The sequence below is a fragment of the Ctenopharyngodon idella genome, chromosome 8 (assembly GCF_019924925.1).
Source record: "Ctenopharyngodon idella isolate HZGC_01 chromosome 8, HZGC01, whole genome shotgun sequence".
Classification (NCBI taxonomy): domain Eukaryota; kingdom Metazoa; phylum Chordata; class Actinopteri; order Cypriniformes; family Xenocyprididae; genus Ctenopharyngodon; species Ctenopharyngodon idella.
The window spans coordinates 34,691,650-34,716,040 of NC_067227.1; the positions used below are offsets into that span (position 1 = coordinate 34,691,650).

Sequence of the window (24,391 nt, forward strand, 5' to 3'; positions counted from 1 at the left end):
CATCGCGGCTGTTCCCTGTGTGCTTCGGCACAAAGAACAAGAGCTTCTTAAAGAGCTTCACAGACAGACACTGCGTCTTTTTCAAGACGTCATTCTGTCTGTGCGTTTTCTGGAGGCGGTCGTTTCCTATCCTCACTGACGGCCACAATCACTTTCTCTCATGTCTGCTTAGCGTGCTGAGACTGTGTTTGTGGGTGGTTCATATTCTCTTGTAAAACAAAAAAAAGAGAGCATGCCCACGTCGGCGCGTTGTTCGTCTTGCCTTTCTCGTAAGGGCTTGAGCGCTCAGCGCGCCGTCGAGCTGCCGGCTGACAGCGCGCTTTGCCATGGCAACCCAGCGCGTTGTTCGGCGCTCTAGATGCGTGGTCGAGACTCGAGTGCCTCAAATGAGGTGGAGTCCCCTCACCTATTCCCCGATCTAGTTTCTCTTTCTGAATCAGAAAAGTACTACTTTTGGTGAATAAGCCAGGGTGACCAGAGGATCACAGTGGGGCAATACCTGCCGAGCCAATCTCCGTGGGCCCCCCACTCCTCTAATGCATCGCAAACATGTTGTGACTGTGTTCGTGGGGTGGTTTATGTTTGGTAAAAACATGGCCCACGTCGGCGCTCAGCGCCGTGTGTCGTTCAGTTAGACGACCACGGTTTACTCTCCCACCATGGCTGGTAGCTTCTGGGTGGATTGCTGGTCCTTCTCATGGGGGACCTAGCATCTTAGTCAGGGCTCCAGCAGAGGATCAGATGTCGACTGCTACATTGGAGAGAGGGTTGTTAGGCTCTGGACTTGAAGATGAGGCTGAGCGTCCCACGGTTGTGATGTGCTCATGCTGAATCAGATTCAGAGTTAACGACCATGCTTTCCCAGGCCCCTGGGGGCGTGGTGCGACGCGTACTCGCCTTGCCCTGCCCCCTGTCTTAGCCCGGACGTGCATGAAAAACTTGGCAGTTTGGAAGCCTTTTTTGGTGCTAAACATGGAACGCCAAAAGGGTCATAATCTGCATTCAAAGTTTTTTCTCTCTCACTTTACTCTGTGGTGGGGTGGCAGTGCTACGGGCACACCACCTCTGCCCTGCATGGGTCTTAGCCCCCGGCAAGTCTGTGGAAGGCCAAAGAGCTCATGGCATATGGGTAGTTCTGAGTCGGGGTTGAGCTACGCATGATGTAAGTCATAGCGCAGGCCCCTGGCCAAACAATGTCCACCATGGTGGTACGGAAACACCCCTGGCTAGCCTTGCAGAGGTGTGTCATCGTCTAAGTACGCTTTCTCGATGCTCTCATCTCACAAGCTGGCCTAAAATCCAGCCCACTCAGCCCGCAGCCAAGCCACTTGGCTAGCGAGAAGCGGTCCTGGAGAAAACGGGTGACCTGGAGCTGAGGTAAACAGTTCTTCGGGAGACGATGCCCGCATCGCTCCCTCCCCGGAGGAGGGCCGTGTGGAGAATTTTGGTTTGTCCGCCGCTGGCTCTCCGAGACCAGCGGTACCCACGAAGTAGAACTGTTTTCTAACCCTCCAGGTCCCAAGAGGGCGCAGCTGGCAGTGCGCGAGGCCCCACCTCGCCACTCTCAGCCCCCTCTCACTTCGCCAGCAGGTCCCAGTGTGTTGGTCGAGGCCGCCTCCCATGTGCCGTCTCCCATTCACACTGCCACCTTGCAGAGTCTGACCCCCACTACGGGCCGCTATGCCGTCCGATGTCTGGTCCCAGCACTCTACCTCGCTGCCCCACGCCCGGTATGTCTGTGGGGCATTTGGTCCCGCTGGTTCGGTGTCTGGAAGCCTGGCTAGCGCTTTCCAGCCCGTCCCGCTGGCTCATTCGTACCGTCAGACTCGCTATGCGATTCGTTCGCCTGGCGTCCGCCGGTGTTCAGGGGTGTCCATTACACTCGTGTGTCCCTGGACAATGCACCTGTTCTCTGGCGGAGATTGCTGTCCTCCTGGCGAAATGATGCAGTCGAGCCGGTCCCTCCAGCCGATATGGAGTCAGGGTTCTCAGCCCCTACTTCATTGTACCCAAGAAGGGCGATGGGCTACGGCCAATCCTGGATCTGTGTGTCCTGAATCGGTCCCTTCCAGGCGTGCTGTTCAAGATGCTTACGCAGAAGCGCATTTTCGAATGCGTCCGTCCCCAGGGTTGGTTTGCAGCGATCGACCTGAAGGAAGCGTGCTTTCATGTCTCGATTCTGCCTCATCACAGACCCTTCCTACGGTTTGCGTTCGAGGGTCGGCATATCAGTACAAAGTCCTACCCTTTGGGCTGGCTCTGTCGCCCCGCGTCTTCACGAAGGTTGCGGAGGCGGCCATTGTTCCGCTCAGATAGATCTGTTCGCCTCCCCGGAGACTGCCCACTGCCCAGTTGTTCTATTCCCTGACCGGCGGCACGCTCGGCACGGATGCCCCTGGCAATCAGCTGGGCCCCGGGGCCTACGCAAATATGCGTTTCCCCCAGTGAGCCTTCTCGCACAGCTCCTGTGCAAGTCAGGGAGGACGAGGAGCAGGTCTTGTTAGTGGCTCCATACTGGCCCACTCGGACCTGGTTCTCGGACCTCATGCTCCTCGCGACAGCACCTCCCTGGCCCTTCCTCTGAGGAAGGACCTCCTGACCTCAGAGACGGGGCACCCTCTGGCACCCGCGTCCCGACCTGTGAAACTCCATGTGTGGTCCCTGGACGGGACGCGGAGGTTCTGAGTGATCTCCCACAAGCGGTCGCAGACCACTATCACTTCCGCTAGAGCTCCTTCTACAAGGAACCTCTATGCGCTGAAGTGGAACCTGTTCGTCGAATGGTGTTCCTCTCAACCAGAACGAGAGGGACCCCCGATCATGTTCGGTCAGAACCGTGCTTTCCTTTCTGCAAGAGGGCCTGGAGCGAAGGCTGTCTCCCTCCACCCTCAAGGTGTATGTTGCCGCTGTCGCCGCACATCACTATGCAGTTGATGGTAAATCGCTAGGGAAGCACGATCTGATCGTCAGGTTCTTGAGGGGGGCGAGGAGACTGAATCCTCCCCGGCCCCCCTCTGTACCCTCTTGGGATCTGACCCTGGTTCTTACATCTCTCCGGGGTCGTCCCTTCGAGCCTTTGCAATCAGTCGAGTTAAAAGTACTGTCCCCTAAAGACCGTCCTCCTGGTTGCATTGGCCTCGCTCAAGAGGGTAGGGGACCTGCACGCATTTTCGGTTGACGAATCGTGCCTGGAATTCGGGCACGTTATCCTGAGACCCCGGCCTGGATTTGTGCCCAAGGTTCCTACCACTCCCTTTCGAGATCAGTAGTGAACCTGCAAGCGCTGCCTTCGGAGGAGGCGGATCCAGCCCTAGCTTTGCTCTGTCCCGTCCGCGCTCTGCGCCTGTACGTGGACAGGACGCGAAGCTTCAGGACCTCAGATCAGCTCTTTGTCTGTTACGGAGGCCAGCAGAAGGGAAAGCCTGTCTCCAAGCAGAGGATGGCCCACTGGATAGTGGACACCATCGCCCTGGCGTATGAGTCCCAGGGCGTGCCTTGCCCGCTCAGGTCGAGAGCCCACTCCACCAGAGGAGTGGCCTCTTCCTGGGCGCTGGCGCACGGTGCCTCGCTGACAGATCTGTAGAGCTGCGGGCTGGGCGACACCTAACACGTTCGCTAGATTCTATAGCCTTCGTGTAGAACCGGTATTTTCCGTGTACTCGCTTCCACCAGCCGGTAGACGCGAAGAGCCCGTTCTAGTGTCGGCTTGCAATGCCACTCCCGCGCCCTGGGCCGGATACGTGCATCCTTTTTACTCCAGTCGAGTTCCCCGCTTGGCGAACCCTGTCGAGTTCCTCCGCCTCCCCCTTCGGCTCGGACATTGCGGAGTGTCTGATGCCAGGCCAAACCTCCGTCTCCGACGTTGACGTTTGGCTGGGTTCCACATGTCGTGACCCCTCCACGTCAGTGGTCCCATGTGTGTATTTGTCCACGGTCAACTCCCTACGGCGAGCCCATGTCTTTCCCTAGCAGAGCCAGCTCTGCTGTCACCTGCCAGATGAGTCTCCCCCTACCCAGGTGGAGCCATCCCAGGGATTAACGGAATGCATAGCTGATATAAAAAACTGGATGACCAGTAATTTCCTACTACTAAATTCAGAAAAAACAGAGATTCTAATTATTGGACCAAAAACTTCTGCACATAATAACCTAGAATACTGTCTAACACTTGGATGTTCGGTTAAATCTTCGTCGTCAGTTAGGAACCTGGGTGTGCTCTTTGATATCACTCTTTCATTTGAAAGCCACATTTCTAGCATTTGTAAAACCGCATTCTTCCATCTTAAAGATATATCTAAACTACGACATATGCTCTCAATGACAAATGCCGAACAGTTAGTTCATGCGTTCATGACCTCAAGCCTAGATTACTGTAACGCTCCATTGGGTGGTTTCCCTGCTCGCTTGATAAACAAACTACAGCTGGTCTAAAATGCAGCTTCTAGAGTTCTTACTAGAACCAGTAAGTATGACCATATTACCCCGGTTCTGTCAACACTGCATTGGCTCCCTATTAAACATGGTATAGATTTTAAAATCTTGCTAATTACTTACAAAGCACTAAATGGTTTAGCTCCCCACTACCCGAGTGAGCTCTTAATGCATTATAGTCCTTCACGTCTATTGTGATCTCAGAATTCAGGCCAGCTGATAATACCTAGAATATCAAAATCAACCGCAAGTGGTAGATCCTTCTCCTATTTGGCACTTAAACTCTGGAACAATCTTCCAAGTATTGTTCGGGAAGCAGACACACTCTTTCAGTTTAAAGCTAGACTAAAAACGCATCTCTTTAACCTGGCATACACAACACATTATCAATTTATGTTTTTACATCTGTTAAAGGATTGTTAGGCTGCATAGATTAGGTCAGCTGGAACCGGGAACACTTCCTATAACACCAGATGTACTCGTTACATCAGAAGAAGAATGGCATCTATGCTAATATTAGTCTTTCTGTTTATCCGGAGGTTTACCATAGTCAGCCAGATCTGGGCCGTATCCAGATCAGAAGGAGGACCTGCGCCTAGACACAAGGACAACCAGGGGCGCTAAGTATTGTAAATAAATGTTATATACTTAAAATAATTGTGTAGTAAAACAATACAAACGCAAATGGGCGTTTTAAGTTTAGAAACATTTTGAGTCACCCCTCCCTTGCCTCACAGTGGTTTGGTCCACAGTGCACATCACCTACACACAAATGCGGCAGCGGGAGAGAACAGTTCTTCAGACAGTAGTTGAGGAACTCCAGTAAGTAGGCTGTCAAGGCTATTTTATTCAAAAACATCGGATGAAGTGATTATTTTCTCTTTAATACAGACGATGCTGAGTAATTAGTCATAACAAAAAAAATATGATAACTGATGTATTTTTTCTGTGAGTCTGCTATGTTAGCGATTATAATGTTACCTAGCTTGTTTGGTAGCTTGTTTACGGTAGCTTGATGGATACTAAGCCACCCACACCAACTAGAACTAGCACTGTGATAAGCATATGTGTGAACTGTAATAAGGCTGTTGTGTGTTGGGTTTTGCTCAATGTGTATTCATCGAATTTTGGTGACTTGGTTGTAAACAACCTCTAAAATATTGCCAAGAATATTATTTTGAAGAAGAATATTTTGGTCAATTTAGTCAGTTTTTTCACTGAACCAAAGAGAAACATTGAGCATAATGGCACAGTCTCCATGCTACACTAATAATAGTAGTAAGGTTTTCTTCTCTGTAATGTTACATATACCCTTATAAGTAAAATTTTGGCTGTATTATTTGTATTCCCTTCAAAAATTGCTCTTGAGAAATTTTGTTTATTGTCTCCCCCAACTGTCAGATGAAATTTACGCCCCTGATGACAACGCAGCCCTCAAGTGTCAGCAGAGATTGTGTCAGTTAAACCCAAAACTTTCTTCTGTGGACCCCAAAAAAAGATATTCCAAAAAATAAGTCAGTGGAGTCCAGCGTTCTTCAAAACATTGTTTTTTGGTTCCGCAGAAGAAATCATACCAGACTGGAATGACATGAAGGTGGGAAAATAATGACAGAATATTCATATTTGGGCGAACTATCCCTTTAAGGCAGCATTGCTCCTTTTTTTCTACAATCAGTAAGTACACTAATCGAGAGTTCACAGATCTAATAAAGACAAGATCTCTGTATCTCTGTAGTCTGACATAAAACACTGCAGGATCAACACAAGAGAGGGCCATCTCTTTTCAGGGGATTCCAGTGGGTTTCTTAAATCCTTTCACTCATCAGTACAGACTTGAGTTCTGTGTGGAGTGTGTAGGATCTGGTGATAATGTGATTATGTTTTACCCTGATTTTTTTTTTTTAAAAGTTTTCATTAAAGCGTTATGAGCAATGCACCAAAGCCGCAAACACAAACAAGTCACAAATGGCCAGGAGATTAAATCTGTGACGCTCAGAGTATTGTGTAGATGTGGCTGGAAAGACTCATGGTTCATTTAATTTACTGAAAACCTAAAACTAACCAGTGAACAGGACAGTGAAAATGATACTAGACCTTAATCAATTGACTGTCGGGTAGAAGTCTGTGGAGCTCGCTTCAGTGCGGGCTCGGCAAAAGTGTGCATCAAGGACGCACATGACCGTAAAGTGAGCGCCCTTCTGAAACATAAAATGACAAATGGGAGACCCTACGGTCTCATGGACTTAACAGACACGCGCACACGGCAGTCATTGTAAGTCCACAAGACCGAAAGCATATGAATTGTGCCATTTGGGACAGGGCCATGGAAGAGGTAAATGAATATAAAGGAAGGACAGCGATGATCTATCTGCTGATTACAGGAAGTGCTCATAAAATATTAGTATATTACTTGAGTTTTTTATGAAGTGCTTGTGTTGAAACAGAGACTGTTTGTGTGTTAGTGTGACTGGGCTGGAATGAGGACGTTTTTGTACTGGGATTTTAGGGGAATTCATAAACAGACCTTTATTACAGGTTCTCAGTGGGACACACCTGTTTGTCATATAGTGCTTATAAGTACTGAACTGTGTTTTGTCACAGTCTTTATATTTGAAACTGTCATATTTTGATTGAATATGATGGTAGTAATGATAATGGTTTGAATCTTACTGTGGACAGTGAAAAGCAGAGGAAAATGGACTAAAAAGGATAATGAGGGTGGTCTAAGCTGGTTTGTGTACTGATTTCACTGGATTTCAGTGTTTCAAGAACTTCATGATGCTGAGATTCCAGTGATGTTAAAGTCAAACTCGTGCTGGTAGAAATCGTTCGCTGGACCTGAAAGAGAACTGATGAACTCTTCAACCAAATGCTCCAGAAGCTCCTCAATGTCAGCTAGAAAACAGAAAACAAACACACACAAATCCCAAAGAATAAACCAGATATCACTGATTAGCTTTATCAGGGGTTTAGTTACGGTCTCTGGCAATCTCCTTCCAGCTTAATGCTCTTCAGATGTTTTGTGATGTGTCTGTCGATGGCTCACAGAAGCTTCTGGAAGGTTCCCCATCAATAATGTCCCACATCACTGAAGCAGAAACAAGACACACACACCTCATTCATACATGCTGAGAAACACATTATGTGCCAAATGTTCATTAAAGTTAACGAATTGAAGCATTGTTACTTCCCCATGATAGCAAGTGATGGATTTGGGTTTGCTGAATGGAGTCTTTTGTTCCACAGAAGAAAGTTGCTAACTGCTTTGGATAAAAGCATCTTACATTCTTATTCTACTTAGCATAAGAGCCATTGTGAGGGAATGAAATATTTGCAGTGAAATCAAGTCGAGTCACCTTTATTTATATAGCGCTTTTTACAATGCAGATTGTGTCAAAGCAGCTTTACAGTGATAAGCAGCTCTTAAAGAAAATGAAAACAAAAATGTAGTTTCTTTTACGTTCAGACCAATGAAATAAATCACCATCAGGCAAACCACATCAAACACTGACTGCTGTCCAAATGTGTTATGAGTTACAGCCGCTTCTCTTGAACTGAGGCACTACAGCGATCTGTCACGCCACATTAAAGAGCGGCAAATCCGTATGCTTGCGCTTTTTTAAGTGGGTATACGGAAATCCTTGACCTTTCCTAGTGGGTATACAGCGTTTACCTGTGTAGACTATATCACGTAGACTACACCAATGGGGGTCCCCCTCGGGAGAAATTGCGTGCTTTGCGTGGTGGGTAAACACGCTACTGATGCCAGTTTCCATACAGACATACAGACGACCGCTGTCAACTGGACTGCATCAGAGTAGTGTCACGTATTCGAGTAAATAAAAACACAAAAAAGTCACTATTTTTTTTTTCATTTCACTTCAAATTAAATTATAGTCAACTCAGTTGAGAATAATTCGACCAATTAAATATACCTGAATCAATTTGGTATATATATATGCAATGCCCTGTTGCGATCCCAATCGGATTTATCACCTGTAACACTGCCTGAATCATATTCAAACACTGTTCGCTGTTGGCCAGTTCTCTGGCCCCTCGATTGAGTCTGGTTTCTCCCAAGGTTTTTTCCTCCATGTTTATCACCTGTTTGTCACCTGATGTCACCTGTTGAAGTTTGGGTTCCTTGCCGCTGTCGCCTTTGGCTTGCTTAGTGGGGGCCACTTGATATTCAACAATGTTTTTGATCTGCCTGCATTGACACCATTGTATGCAAACTGAACTGAGCTGGACAATTACATCACTGTTTTCTCCAGAGCTGATATATAGATAAATTAACTAAATTAATAACTATTGATTTTGTAGGGGAATTTTACAGTTAAAGACCCAAAAGTCCAGATTTGATGAATGAAGACCCGGAGTCAGAGTTTAAAAAAAAAAAAAATAAATTGAAGAAAATTTTACTGAAGAATAGTTTGCAGTTTCATCAGCAGAAGCCAGCCTCAAGTCTCACAAGGAGTTTGTAGGCCACTCTGTGTATATTCACATTTCCACAACAATTATACTCTAACAAAGTCCACTAAATACATAATCTTCCACACATGGACAGATAGTCAAAAGCGTATCTCCATTCGTCAGGATGCTGACGAGGGGACCCTGGATTTAGGTACTGGATGTCCTTTTGGGTCATGACATGGCATCTTCAGGTCTCCAGCCAAATGCCATCTGTCCATTGATACCAATACAGGACCTACACACAGAACACTAGCACATACCCAGATACACGATTCACAGCTTCTTCAAGGTTGAAGTTGGTCTGAGCTTTGCTCTGAACATGAAACTTTCCCAAAACATACTGATAACATGTTCTTTTCTCTCAGTGAGAGGTACAGACAATATTCATCATTATTCTCTAGTGTTTGAAAAGGACAATAAATGCTTTAACATACGTCTTCCATTCTGAAGAAGATGCGGTTTGACCAATCAGATGAAAGGGGTGTTTCAGCGCCGCCCACATGTGTGAATGAAATATCAAAGCCATAAACCGATTTTGTAAATCACAACCAAAAAATGAGAAATCGGACCAAAAACTAATTTTCCAAAACAACAAATAAACGAGCTGTCTTTTTATTTCTCGTTAATCCATTCCAAATAGGAAATGAAATTATCAAAACGTACATGGACCCTAGATACAACAATACAATCGATAACAATTCAGACCCAAGATAGCGATCATAGCCTCCTTCAGTGCATTTCTCCACCTACTGGACTGGAGTGCGGAGAGAATACTGCGGTTCGATACTAGCGTTTTAAAAAAACAAATAGTGCAGAGTTCTATACGAGAGGTAAATAAATGCATATGAATGTTATATATATATATGTATTATGTATATGTATATATATATATATATCAACAAGAACCACCACCTGCCAACAGTCCCCCAAACAAACATTATGTACCACAAGCTCTTCATCTACAAGTCATGCAATGGGTTCACACATCTCTAAGCTCGGGTCACCCTGGAATTTCCCATACCCTCCATCTGTTACAAAACTCCTTCTGGTGGCCATCAATGACTAAAGATGTTGCAACCTATGTTAAATCTTGTCATGTCTGTGCACAATCCAAGACCCCCAAGGAGTTTCCCTCGGGCCTCCTCCAACCACTGCCAACTCCACAATGTCCCTGGTCACACTTGTCCATACACTTCGTCACTGACCTGCCCCTGTCAAATGGTTTTACGGCTATACTGGTAATCATTGATCGTTTCTCTAAGTCCTGTTGTTTGGTTTCCTTAAAAGGTCTTCCTACAGCCATGGAAACAGCACAAGCCCTATTCCATCATGTCTTTCGGGTCTATGGCATACCAGACGACATTGTCACTGACAGAGGAACCCAATTCACATCTCAGGTCTGGAGAGCCTTCTGCAGGCACCTGGATATCAATATAAGCCTCACATCAGGGTACCACCCACAATCAAATGGACAAGTAGAACGCCTAAACCAGGAGATCAGCAGGTACCTTAGAAGCTACTGCAGTCGTGAACAACACCACTGGACAGAATTCCTCCCTTGGGCTGAGTATGCCCAAAACTCCTTGACTCACTCTTCCACTGGCATGACTCCCTTCCAGTGCATCTTGGGATACCAACCCCCCTTGTTCCCGTGGTCTGGCGAACCCTCGTCAGTCCCTGCTGTGGACGACTGGATCAGGCGTAGTGAGAGGGTGTGGGACACAGGAGTTCCAGGCCAAAAGATGACGACGTCCACACCCTCCCTACCAACTAGGACAGCGAGTCTGGCTCTCTACGAGGGACCTTAAGCTGCGGCTACCGAGCTGGAAGCTCAGTCCCAGGTATGTTGGCCCATTCAAGATTCTCAGACAGATCCGACCAACTTGAGCTTCCTGCTAATTATCGTATCTCTCCATCCTTCCATTTCTCACTCCTTAAACCCGTCCACCCGGATGCTGACCCCAATGCCGAGAACCAAGAGCCACAACCACCGCTGGATGTAGATGGTTCACCAGCTTACAAGGTGAACGAGTTGCTGGATTCAAGACGCAGAGGGGGTCAGCTCCAATACCTGGTGGACTGGGAGGGTTATGGACCTGAGGAGAGATCATGGGTAGCTGCCCATGACATCCTGGACCCGTCTCTCATTGAGGACTTTCATCGAGCCAGACCCAATCGACCAGCACCACGACCACGGGGACGTCCGCGTAGAGCGGCAGGAGGCACTCCTAGAGGGAGGGGTTCTGTAATTCCACACCAGCAGAAGGAGCCCTCGCCTAAATTCTGACTGTGTGCCACTTTGTTCACTCTACAGTCACTTCCTGTTTGGCAGCCATTTTAAGCATGGCATGACCAAACAGGCCTTGCGAAGTATTGCCAGTTCTACTGCCTTACCGAGCATTTTCTATCTACTTTCTGTTTACCTTGTGTATGACCATTTGCCTGCTTTCCCTGTTTACTGATTATTGGATTTCCATTTTTGACTTGGCTGCCTGTTTGGATTGCTTTTGTGTTTGACCTTCTTGCCTGCCTTTTCGACACCTGCCTTTGGATTACCCCTTTACCCGTTTGCCTTTTGGACTGTTACTGTGGTTTTGACCCTTTGCCTGGCTTCACGCTCCTTTTGGACTGTCCCTAATAAACTTCAGCACATGGATTCCAACATGGCTTCCGCCTCCTCTTTACAGACATATATGTATGTATGTATATATGTAGTGCAATTAAGTGAATAAAAGCTTATTTTAGATTATTGTTGTTGCAAAATGTGAACTTCAAATTAGAGCTATAACATAGCTTTGGCTACTCTTAAATGACACTTGACGATTAATAACCTGCAGTAATATTATAACTCCAAACAGAAACAAACATAGCATAGAAACACTAGAAGACAACCAACAAACTGCACCATTTGATTAAAGATTATAAAAAATGTTACAAAAACAGGCATGGATGAATTGTTCCCAGTAATATGCATTCACAAAATAAACCAGGTCAGTCTTTCAGTTTGTTTTGTTTTTTTTTTGATAGTTTTGCCTGTATTAATGCCAGCTATGCAGTTATAATGGTGTGGGTGTGTTGGTATGGATGTCAGAGTGTGGTTCGTATCTGTGTAATAAAATATTTGTGTGAGTGTGTGCTTGTAATATTTGAGAGAGAAAAACTCTACTGCAAATCACAAATCCAACCACTGTGTGTACCAGTGGAGTTTTGCTGGTATCTAATGGGGAAAATTTGGTACTGCGCTCAAACAAAATCTTACCAAAAGCTAATTTTTTGAGATATCAACCTCAAATTTGGAACACAACTTGTTTATAGCTTTGATTTTCTAGCAGTTTTAGAGTTCAACAAGTTTCATAAAATATATATATATATATATATTATGAGAAATAATGTTTATATATCATTTTCAAAATGTTTTTTTTTGTTTTCACTTTTTAAACTTTTTTGCTTCAACAAGATTCTGCCAAGGGTCTTTTTTTTTTTTTAAATGAGACAAAACTTAAGTCTGTGCTCCCAAACGTCAAATTTTATTAGAGTGTTTGAAATTTTTGAATATCCATGTTTCAGTGTTTAAGAATCTCACAACTTTTTTATAGATATTAGTTACAGACGTGTAACGGACGTAGGCCGGTAAGGGCTGTGCGTGTAGACCTCACTCCCCTGATCTCAAGAGGTGCTCTAGTGATTGACGCTAGAGACTGCAGTCTTTAGCCTCCTTGTTAGAGCACCCACCTCCCATGAGGACGGGCCCGGGTTCAAGGGGCTACAAATGTTTTCTTTCCTTGTGTCTATTCAGATTTCCTGAATGATTGAATCTCATGTGACAGTATGAACACTTGTAAGGTTTCTCTCCGGTGTGGATCCTCTCATGTCTTTTCACACTTACTGACTGAATGAATCTCTTTTTGCAGTGTGAACACTTGTAAGGTTTCTGGTCACATGTAAACAGATTCTCTATAGAATGAGTAATCATGTGCTCCCTGAGACTTCTTTTACGTGTGAAACTCATTCCACACTGGTCACATGTGGACACACTGTCTTCAACATGAGTACCTATGTGCTCATTCAGGCTTTGTTTACATGTAAACCCTCTCCACACTGGTCACATGTCAACAGTTTCTCTTTAGAATGAGTACTCATGCTCCTCCAGACTTCTTTTACACATGAAACTCTTTCCACACTGGTCACATGTCAACAGATTCTCTTTAGAATGAGTACTCATGTGCTCCCTGAGACTTCTTTTACGTGCGAAACCCTCTCCACACTGGTCACATGTCAACATTCTCTTTAGAATGAGTACTCATGTGCTCCTCGAGACTTCTTTTACACATGAAACTCTTTCCACAGGCAGATATCACTCACAGAACAGAATACCAGGCAAGGATCAAAGGCAGGCAGCAACTGGTCGATAACGGGTAACAGGCAGTAACAGGAACACACAGGCAGACAGGATGATAAACGCTCAGAATTGCAACACAGGTTAACAAGACTTCACAATGAGGTGGTGTGTGTGTAAGTCCTTTATAGTCCAGGTAATGATCTACAGGTGTGTGTGGCAATTGGTGATTGGTGTGGAGTGTGCATCTGATTGGCAGGGAGGATTATGGGAAATGGAGTCCAGGAACTGACAGGAACAGACAGTGATCGTGACAACATGGTTCTAAGTATTCAGACCCTTTGCTCAGTATTTAGTAGAAGCACCCTTTTGATCTAATACAGCCATGAGTCTTTTTGGGAAAGAAGCAACAAGTTTTTCACACCTGGATTTGGGGATCCTCTGCCATTCCTCCTTGCAGATCCTCTCCAGTTCTGTCAGGTTGGATGGTAAACGTTGGTGGACAGCCATTTTTAGGTCTCTCCAGAGATGCTCAATTGGGTTTAAGTCAGGGCTCTGGCTGGGCCATTTGAGAACAGTCACAGAGTTGTTGTGAGCAGTGCCTGGTTTTCTTCACACATACCGCTTAGAATTAAGGCCAAAAAGTTCTATCTTGGTCTCATCAGACCAGAGAATCTTATTTCTCACCATCTTGGAGTCCTCCATGCGGGCTTTCATGTGTCTTGCACTGAGGAGAGGCTTCCGTCGGGCCACTCTGCCATAAAGCCCCAACTGGTGGAGGACTGCAGTGATGGTTGACTTTCTACAACTTTCTCCCATCTCCCGACTGCATCTCTGGAGCTCAGCCACAGTGATCTTTGGGTTCTTCTTTACCTCTCTCACCAAGGCTCTTCTCCCCCGATAGCTCAGTTTGGCCAGACGGCCAGCTCTAGGAAGGGTTCTGGTCGTCCCAAACGTCTTCCATTTAAGGATTATGGAGGCCACTGTGCTCTTAGGAACCTTAAGTGCAGCAGAAATTTTTTTGTAACCATGGCCAGATCTGTGCCTTGCCACAATTCTGTCTCTGAGCTCTTCAGGCAGTTCCTTTGACCTCATGATTCTCATTTGCTCTGACATGCACTGTGAGCTGTAAGGTCTTATATAGACAGGTGTGTGGCTTTCCTAATCAAGTCCAATCAGTATAATCAAACACAGCTGAAATGAAGGTGTAGATGGTGTAGAACCATATCAAGGATGATCAGAAGAAATGGACAGCACCTGAGTTAAATATATGAGTGTCACAGCAAAGGGTCTGAATACTTAGGACCGTGTGATATTTCAGTTTTTCTTTTTTAATAAATCTGCAAAAATGTCAACAATTCTGTGTTTTTCTCTCAATATGGGGTGCTGTGTGTACATTAATGAGGAAAAAAAATGAACTTGATTTTAGCAAATGGCTGCAATATAACAAAGAGTGAAAAATTTAAGGGGGTCTGAATACTTTCCGTACCCATTGTAAATACATAGCTGTATACACTGTATATTTAAGCCTAATGACATTTATCATTATTTTCTCCCGCTAAGCAATTTGTTCTCAGTGTTCTCTGCAATCCTCTCAAGCGGAGGACTTCTACATTACGATTGGTGACCGTTACTTTGACGCTCCCGTTGGCAGCGGTCTGAACGCACAGTACAGCATTGTTGGCAGGGCAGCCAGAGTGAATTTTGACTCTCGCCATCGGTGAACGCAGATAGAAGGTTGACCTGCAATGACATGAAAAGATTTTTAGCTACCTAACACAGGACCACAGCTGCCATAAGTAGCCCGAAAATTATAATCAGTATATGGATATTGAGGAAAGATATGTCATACTTAAGTATATCAAATGAATGTAAAAAGCCTTGGAAGAATTTTAAGAATTAAAAAATATACATATTTAAGTAAAGGGATTTCGTTTAAATTGATTATTTCATAGCACATACAATCCAAAACATTGCGTTAATATGACATTTGCTACTTTAGAAAACAGAAATCTCTAACTTACCTTTGTGAAAATGCAGACCTGCCAACCTTGGAAAAATTTTTTGAGTACCAGTGTGACGGACAGGACACAGGGTTTTTGGGGGGGGGTCATATATTTTTTCATATTTTTGAGAATACAATACACACAAACACACATACCTATCTTCGTAAATCTAATTTTGACTGTTAAAGATTTTTGAATTTGACCCAATTCAAAAATTTCACTACACCTTTAATTCATGATTAATATTGCATTACATAATGTGTGCTTATACAAACTGACAACCACAAGTGAATCGCATTCAATTATTTAATATGAACTAAAATTATTTTTTTGTTTGCAATTTCAATATTTACATACTACGGCTAATCTAACAGTCGTTTATACAGGTTTTGTAATGAAAACTAGTCTAAAATTAAGAAACCCCTTAGAAAACAGTAAAAACATTGAGTTTACATGTGATTCATTTAAAATACTTAATTATTTCAATATCCAAATGTGATGCTAAATCCCACAGAAAAAAAGGGTTTCTATTTGTAACGTGCTGTCTTTGAATTTGATCATTGCACATTATAAACAAGACAAATATTCGCTGAATAAAGGTTAGCCAATACAAACATATTTACAGAAAACAGTTGACAATGAATAGACAGGTCCAATAAGACCAAAACTAATCGATTATTCAAGAAAAAGTAGAAGTTAGTCCAACATATACTGTAACGAGGGTTTGTTTTAACTAAAGAGTCCGTCATTTAACAAATCTTAAAAACAGGGAAGGATAATTCAAAATGCTTTCTGACAGAAAAATAACACAAGCAAGAACTAATTTTAAACCTAGCACGTCAATTTTCATTTCACAATGATCTTCCCTCTCTGTGTGCGCGCGCATTTGTGTATGAGAGAGAGCTCGAGCAGCACTGAGACAACGGTACTTTTAAATCCATAGGTAACTAATGTGCTAGTTTTCATACAAAACAAGTAGGCTATGTAACATAATTAGGTACTTTAGTTATTATTAACTATACGTTTCTCAACACTGAGAATAAATAAATATGCATTGCTTTATTTTGTATATATAAAAAATAAAGGAGGGCATATTTTATTTACCTTTTTGTATAATTCTGCCTCCCTTCTAATTTAATTATTATTTATTTTAATTGACTTATTTAATATTAATATTAATTGATGTTTAAAAAAATACTATTTGAATTACTTATTAGGAATTAGGTGTTAGTATAAGATTTTGAAGTGAATATCTGAATGTTTAATTTTTTATTTATGTGTGTATATTTCTTGTTTTTTTTTCTATATGTAAAAGTGCTTAATTATGTATGTATTGGTTATGTCTCTAATTATCATTTATTTATTTATTTTTTGTGTTGGTGATGGGTATTATCACAAAAGAAAAAGTGAAAGGAAGAGAAAGTAGAAAAAAAATGAGGAATAATTATTGGTAAAAAATATTATGTCTTTGAAGGAGATGTTTATTGGTATTTGTATTAAATATGCTTGAATTGAAAGACATAATAAAGCAAAAAAAAAAGAGAGAGAATAAATAAATAAACGGCTGTTTCCCCAGACTCGCGCTTGTCAGTCATCCACAAATCACAGCACTTTCATAATCACTAAGCCATATAGCGATTTCAATTTTATTTAGATTTGTTGTTCAATATTACTTGAGCATTTTATACCCGTTTACCTTTAGAAGTACCGTGACTACAGTACTGTCCTCGCTTGAGAATTCAGTCACTGAGACGGCGGGAGTGGAAGGAGGGAGATTGAGTGGGATTTTGTGTTGCTGTCGATTTGCAGTCTCTTTTTAATGTTAGGCCTTACACATTTGTCAATCATCCTCTCTTGCTATTTGGGGAAATGAGCACAGCGCTATGATTGGTCAAACTCTTTTTCTTTTGCTTTATTTGAGTACTACGCGTGCACAGAGGAGTCACCAGGTTTTTGCATAGTTTAGAGTGACAAACCAGTACCAGCGTACTTTCAGGTCAAAATGCGTACCTGCTACGCAAAATGCGTACATGTTGGCAGGTCTGGAAATTGTAGAGAACAAGCATACACAAATGGAGATATTTTGTGAAAAATGATGCTTTTGCATCTCACCGCTGTGACCTAGACCATCCGGCGCCTCTGTTATTGCCTCTATACTGTCCATACAGCCTTTTTTCAAGTTGGAAACTGACAAAACCTTGTCTCGTAGTAAAATTTTTGACATGTTCTATCGTGTGACGTATTATTGCAGCTTTTCACACAACAAAAGTGTGCCATTTTTCCAGTGAAAGGAAGCAAAAGAAAAAACAACTCTGCTCTGAAACAGATTGTTTGGATACCCTACAAATACCAGCGACACCCATAATGCACTCCGGTTTTTATGAGTGTGGCGTCACCTGACAAAGACTGATAAAAAGTGTACAAGTCACTTGTTTTTCTAAAGGAAAAGTTACAGCAGGAGTCCAAGTCTCTCGTGCCTCCCTCAGCTCACAGAGAATGAACAGAGCCCCTTAAGTGTGCGGTGGGTTTTGTGGGGGGTAACAAAGAATCAATGGGGGAAAGTCATGTGAGAGGAAGCAGTGCCTCCATCGTGCTACGATTGGATATGTTCGGTTATGCTTGGATATGATGTGGTTTGCTCGATAAATCCTGCCTCTTGTTTATGTGCGCATTGTACGCGTCAGTCTGAATGAACAAAGTGATGTCTTCAATAGGAAGACTAATTAAAAAGTAAGTAAACAGCTTAGATATCACCGCTTTATGTCACGTCAAAATAAACGTGAAAAATTTGAAAACATGATGACTGCAGGGGTTTTAGTGAGCAATCAGCTTGGTGAAATTAAAGGTACATCTTCGTGACTGTGACAGAGTGTTTACCGAGCATGACTGATGATCCGAAATAAGTTGAATATTAAAAAGAACAGCTGAAAATCAATACACAAATAAAATATATTGTTCAACCCTCTATGGTATGGTGTTGCCTCCAGGCAACATAGTCTTTTTTAGTTTGTTTTTAATAAAATGAGACTTTTAAGTGAACTTTTAAAATATAAATTAAAAATTAATGAAAATGATATATTGATATTGTTATAGTGTACAATTTTAGGCAGGAAAAAAACACCACAAATATTTTTTTTTCCTCATTGATATCATACTGCGTATCATAGAGGGTTAAATTGTTACTGCCTTTAGTTATTATTTTGGAATGTGTAAAAATGTTTTAAACACTAACTTGATAAGATTGACTTGGTTTTAATAAATAGAACAATAATTAAATTGTTAATGTAAAAATACAAAATTAATATACAAGTCAATACAAAATGTATAAGTTATATATATATATATTATATCAAATGTAGTGTAATTAAGTGAATAAAAGCTTATTTTAGATTAATGTTATTGCAAATTGTGAACTTCAAATTAGAGCTATAACATAGCTTTGGCTACTCTTAAATGACACTTGATGATTAATAAACTGCAGTAATATTATAACTCCAAACAGAAACAAACATAGCATAGAAACACTAGAAGACAACCAACAAACTGCACCATTTAATTAAAGATTATTATTAAAAAAATGTTACAAAAACATGCATGGATGAATTGTACCCAGTAATATGCATTCACAAAATAAACCAGGTCAGTTTTTATTAAACGTTTGATTGACCTTATGGACATTTTTCAGTCTTTCATTTTTTTTTTTTTTTTTTACTTCAAGATTCTTTTCCAAGGGTCTTTTTTTAAAATGAGACTAAACTTAAGTCTGTGCTCCCAAGCTTCAAAGTTTTATGACAGTTTTTTTTTTTTTTTACATTTTTGAATATCCATGTTTCAGTGTATGAAAATCTCAAAACTTTTTACAGATATTAGTTACAGACATGTGTAATGGACACCGGTAAGGGCTGTTCGTGTAAACCTCACTCCCCTGATCTCAAGAGGTGCTCTGGTGACTGATGCAAGAGACTGCGGTCTTTAGCCTCCTTGTTAGAGCGCCCACCACCCATGAGGACAGGCCCGGGTTCGAGTCTCGCTTGTAGTGGGCGGTGTGAACTGGAGGGGCTACAAATGTTTTTTTTCCTTGTGTTTTTTCAGACTTCCTAACCGACTGAATCTCATGTGACAGTATGAACACTCGTAAGGTTTCTCTCCAGTGTGGATCCTCTCGTGTATTTTCAGATATCCTGGCCAAGAAAATCTCTTGGCGCAGTGTGTACACTTGTAAGGTTTCTCTCCAGTGTGGATCCTCTCGTGTATTTCCGGATATCCTGGCCAAGTAAATCTCTTGTCACAGTGTGAACACTTGTAAGGTTTCTCTCCAGTGTGGATCCTCTCGTGTATTTCCAGATATCCTAGCCAAGTAAATCTCTTGTCACAGTGTGAACACTTGTAAGGTTTCTCTCCAGTGTGGATCATCTTGTGTCTTTCCAGGTCTGCTGGTTGACTGAAACTCATGTAGCATTGTGAACACTTGTTAGGTTTCTGGTCACATGTCAACAGATTCTCTTTAGAATGAGTACTCATGTGCTCCCTGAGACTTCTTTTATGTGCGAAACCCTCTCCACACTGGTCACATGTCAACAGATTCTCTTTAGAATGAGTACTCATGTGCTCCCTGAGACTTCTTTTATGTGCGAAACCCTCTCCACACTGGTCACATGTCAACAGTTTCTCTTCAGCATGAGTTCCTATGTGCTCATTCAGGCTTTGTTTACATGTAAAACCCTCTCCACACTGGTCACATGTCGACAGATTCTCTTTAGAATGAGTACTCATGTGCTCCCTGAGACTTCTTTTTCTTGCGAAACTCTCTCCACACTGGTCACATGTCAACAGATTCTCTTTAGAATGAGTACTCATGTGCTCCCTGAGACTTCTTTTACGTGTGAAACCCTCTCCACACTGGTCACATGTCAACAGATTCTCTTTAGAATGAGTACTCATGTGCTCCCTGAGACTTCTTTTTCTTGCGAAACCCTCTCCACACTGGTCACATGTCAACAGTTTCTCTTCAGCATGAGTCCTATGTGCTCATTCAGGCTTTGTTTACATGTAAAACCCTCTCCACACTGGTCACATGTCGACAGATTCTCTTTAGAATGAGTACTCATGTGCTCCTCGAGACTTTTTTACGTGTGAAACCCTCTCCACACTGGTCACATGTCAACAGTTTCTCTTTAGAATGAGTACTCATGTGCTCCCTGAGACTTCTTTTTCTTGCGAAACCCTCTCCACACTGGTCACATGTCAACAGTTTCTCTTCAGCATGAGTTCCTATGTGCTCATTCAGGCTTTGTTTACATGTAAAACCCTCTCCACACTGGTCACATGTCGACAGATTCTCTTTAGAATGAGTACTCATGTGCTCCTCGAGACTTCTTTTATGTGTGAAACCCTCTCCACACTGGTCACATGTCAACAGTTTCTCTTTAGAATGAGTACTCATGTGCTCCTGAGACTTCTTTTACGTGCGAAACCCTCTCCACACTGGTCACATGTCAACAGTTTCTCTTTAGAATGAGTACTCATGTGCTCCTCGAGACTTCTTTTACGTGTGAAACCCTCTCCACACTGGTCACATGTCAACAGTTTCTCTTTAGAATGAGTACTCATGTGCTCCTCGAGACTTCTTTTACGTGTGAAACCCTCTCCACACTGGTCACATGTCAACAGTTTCTCTTTAGAATGAGTACTCATGTGCTCCCTGAGACTTCTTTTACGTGCGAAACCCTCTCCACACTGGTCACATGTCAACAGTTTCTCTTTAGAATGAGTACTCATGTGCTCCCTGAGACTTCTTTTACGTGTGAAACTCTCTCCACACTGGTCACATGTTAACAGTTTCTCTTTAGAATGAGTACTCATGTGCTCCTCGAGACTTCTTTTACGTGTGAAACCCTCTCCACACTGGTCACATGTCAACAGTTTCTCTTTAGAATGAGTACTCATGTGCTCCCTGAGACTTCTTTTACGTGCGAAACCCTCTCCACACTGGTCACATGTCAACAGTTTCTCTTTAGAATGAGTACTCATGTGCTCCTTGAGACTTCTTTTACGTGTGAAACTCTCTCCACACTGGTCACATGTTAACAGTTTCTCTTTAGAATGAGTACTCATGTGCTCCTCGAGACTTCTTTTACGTGCGAAACCCTCTCCACACTGGTCACATGTCAACAGTTTCTCTTTAGAATGAGTACTCATGTGCTCCCTGAGACTTCTTTTACGTGTGAAACTCTCTCCACACTGAGGGCAGGCGAACGACTTCTTGGCTTCAGTCTTTTCAGTCTGTGAGAAAGTCAAAGATTTTCCTCCAGTGATGAAATGGTGTTTCTCTTCCACCTCATTTGATTCTTTCCTTTTCTTTTTCACCTCCATCTGGTCTAAAATAACCACAATAAATCATCATTAATCAGCTTAATATATAGGAATATGTACTATGAATGAAGAATCAAGAATAAACACCAACCTCTTTGTTCTTGATGCTCGTCTTCACTTGTAGGCTGATGGGAATATTCCAGCATTTATTAGTGAATTCCAGTGGGAGGAGCTTCACTGAAAGAAGAGGAGCAGATCTGACAAAAAACAAATTTAAAAAATTGGTTAATGAATTGATATATTTCTATTCAAGCATTAATGTTGTGTGTATATTGATATTGCTGCTTGAGTCTAGATAAATTGAGAATGGGATGGGCAAACTTCCCAAAATTTCATATCACAATTCTATAACAAACAATAGCTGCAATTTTAGATTTTACAAATTAAGATAATTTTGATTACAGAATGCTGTCAGATTTCCTTCCATCCACTGCTTTTGTTACAGAAACTTTGACGCTTCACAAACTTCATAAAGAGATCGGAAAACTAATCCATATGAATCGAGCGGTTTGCTTCAAATTTTCTGAAGAGAATCGATTGCTTGGTATGATGAACCGATTTGATGGATAGTTTTCCGATCTCTTTATGAAGTTTGTGAAGAGTCAAAGTTTCAGTAACAAAGGCAGTGGATGGAAGGAAATCTGACAGCATTCTGTAATCAAAATTATCCTAATTTGTGTTCCGAAGATGAACAAAAAGTCTTACAGGTGTGGAACGACATGAGGGTGAGTAATTAATAACATAATTTTCATTTTGGGGTGAACTAATCCTTTTTAACGAGGTGTGTTTAGATCATGTTACATTGTAAGAGACGAATAACAGCTACTTCAGAGTGTAAAAGGTCTAACCCAGCAGAAAAGGAACTACCGGTAACGTAAGCATACACTGATTGGTCGAACGCACACGACACACCAGCACCCGCCATTTTTAAAAAGCTACTCCATGAACTAACTCTACAAACAAGGAGATGAAACAGTGATAGATGGACCTCTTTGCAGAGAACTACTTTCTTTGTATAACAGTTTTACCTAATAACGTATTAACGACTGTTAAACAGATCGTAAACTAATGAAGATGGAGAATGCGAGCACTGTGTGCTCAGGCTCTGGCTGAGATGTTACTTTTATTTTGTCGGCGGTGAGAACAACAAAAAGCACAGTTCACTTCACGTCAGGCCTAGGGGAACATTAGTTCTTGGGGAACCACCCTGGTGGCTAGTTCTTCTATCTAAGCTCCAAGAACTACCCGGTGCTAAAGCCCCTATTATTACACCATGCATATGTTGACTTTTTTGAATTATTTAAAGGGGGGGGTGTAATGCTATTTCATGCATTCTGACTATTTACACTGTTAAAGAGTTGCATTCTCATGATAAACATGGCCAAAGTTTCAAAACACGAGTTGGACGTATGAAGTATGAGTATTTCTGTGCAAAATACACTACTTCCAGATTCGGTACGGGTTTCGGAGAGTTTTTTTTCAAATGTGTCCTGTATGACGTCAAAAGAGAGTGGAATTCCTGTATAGACACTTCTCCCTGATAAGCATGCCACACATATCACCCAGAGCAAGAGCACGCCATCAACGCCCTTCGTTTGGGATACAAAAGCCGAGAGATTTTTCAACAATGGCTGTGTCCCAATTCAGGGGCTGCACCCTTTGAAGGCTGCATACATCAGAGGCAGTCTCATTTAAGAAAAATAAGATTGCAACGTAAGAAAAAAATTACAGTATTTTACACCTCACAATGAATATCAGTGAATTTTATTAAAGTTATGACGTATGCAGCCTTCAAATGTGACCTCCGGAGACGCAGCTCCTGTCACCAAAGTGAGTGTGTTTTTGGTTGTGAGGGAAAGATTACCTTTTTCAGTTTCCCATAGAACCCAACGTTAAGGGAACAGTGGATGAAGTTTGTTTTTCCGGGGCAGCAACGGAGTTGTGCATGTATGTTTGTTTGTTCCCGGGATTTTGGTGATGAATACTTTGTAAACAAGTCCCAGTTCGGCACTGGATTTGCAGATCACGGGTGGCGAGTACAGCTGCATGAGATGTCTGTGTTTTGTTGGCAATAGGCACGCAAGTGCATAAAGTGTAAACACCATGAACGTTTTTGTTCCCTTTGTTTTTATAATGATGTCGCAGCTAGCATGCGATCTCTACACAAAAGCTGCGCACGCTCGTGACTCTTTAGCTCCGCCCACGGCACTGACAGCAGGCACGCCTCCAGGATCTCTGCTTTTTTGGAAAGACTCGGTTTAGCGTGTCTATCTTTTATAAATATGATAAAACTAAAGATTTTCGAGAGAAATTAAGGATGCATTGTTACTCTATATGTACTCAAGATTAACATGAGATTGGCAGAAACTGTGTGTGATACCCCCCCTATAAAAAAGAAACCAAACCAATGTATAGTTGACATCTGAGGCTTAATATGGTAATTCTAGAGTTTTGAAGTGGTGGAAACAGACCTTAATATTATAAAGCGACAAGAATATTTTTTGTGCGCCATAAACCAAAATAACGACTTTTCAACAATATCGTGATGGGCCGATTTCAAAACACTGCTTCTGAGCTTTACGAATTGGATCAGTGGTTCGGAGCACCAAACTCATGTGATTTCAGCAGTTTAGCCGTTTGATAGGAGACCCGAATCACTGATTCGATTCGTAAAGCTATCGAAGCAGTGTTCTGAAATCGGCAAATCACTATATTGTATTGAAAAGACGTTATTTTGGCGCACAAAAAGTATTCTCGTCGCTTTTTAATGTTA

The 24,391-nt window shown here is 42.5% G+C and overlaps 4 protein-coding genes across 31 annotated transcripts in view; 1 reads left to right on the top strand and 3 right to left on the bottom strand.

The window, feature by feature from the left end:
* The window catches only part of LOC127517456 (rasGAP-activating-like protein 1), a 202,545-nt gene that overhangs the window by 168,931 nt on the left and 9,223 nt on the right, over window positions 1-24,391 (top strand). The window lies entirely within an intron of this gene.
* LOC127517459 (E3 ubiquitin-protein ligase DTX1-like) overlaps window positions 1-24,391 on the bottom strand; it is a 185,519-nt gene that overhangs the window by 104,512 nt on the left and 56,616 nt on the right. The window lies entirely within an intron of this gene.
* The window catches only part of LOC127517460 (E3 ubiquitin-protein ligase DTX1-like), a 185,519-nt gene that overhangs the window by 104,512 nt on the left and 56,616 nt on the right, over window positions 1-24,391 (bottom strand). The gene's annotated exons all lie outside the window — the stretch shown is intronic.
* LOC127517455 (zinc finger protein 208-like) overlaps window positions 18,781-24,391 on the bottom strand; it is a 138,661-nt gene continuing 133,050 nt past the window's right edge. The window contains exon 4 of one of the 3 annotated variants that reach the window (XM_051903129.1): window positions 18,781-19,162. The gene's annotated coding sequence lies outside the window, so the exon portion shown is untranslated. Of the gene's footprint in view, window positions 20,518-24,391 lie in introns of all 3 variants that reach the window. The other 2 variants (XM_051903128.1, XM_051903127.1) reach the window with 2 other exon arrangements.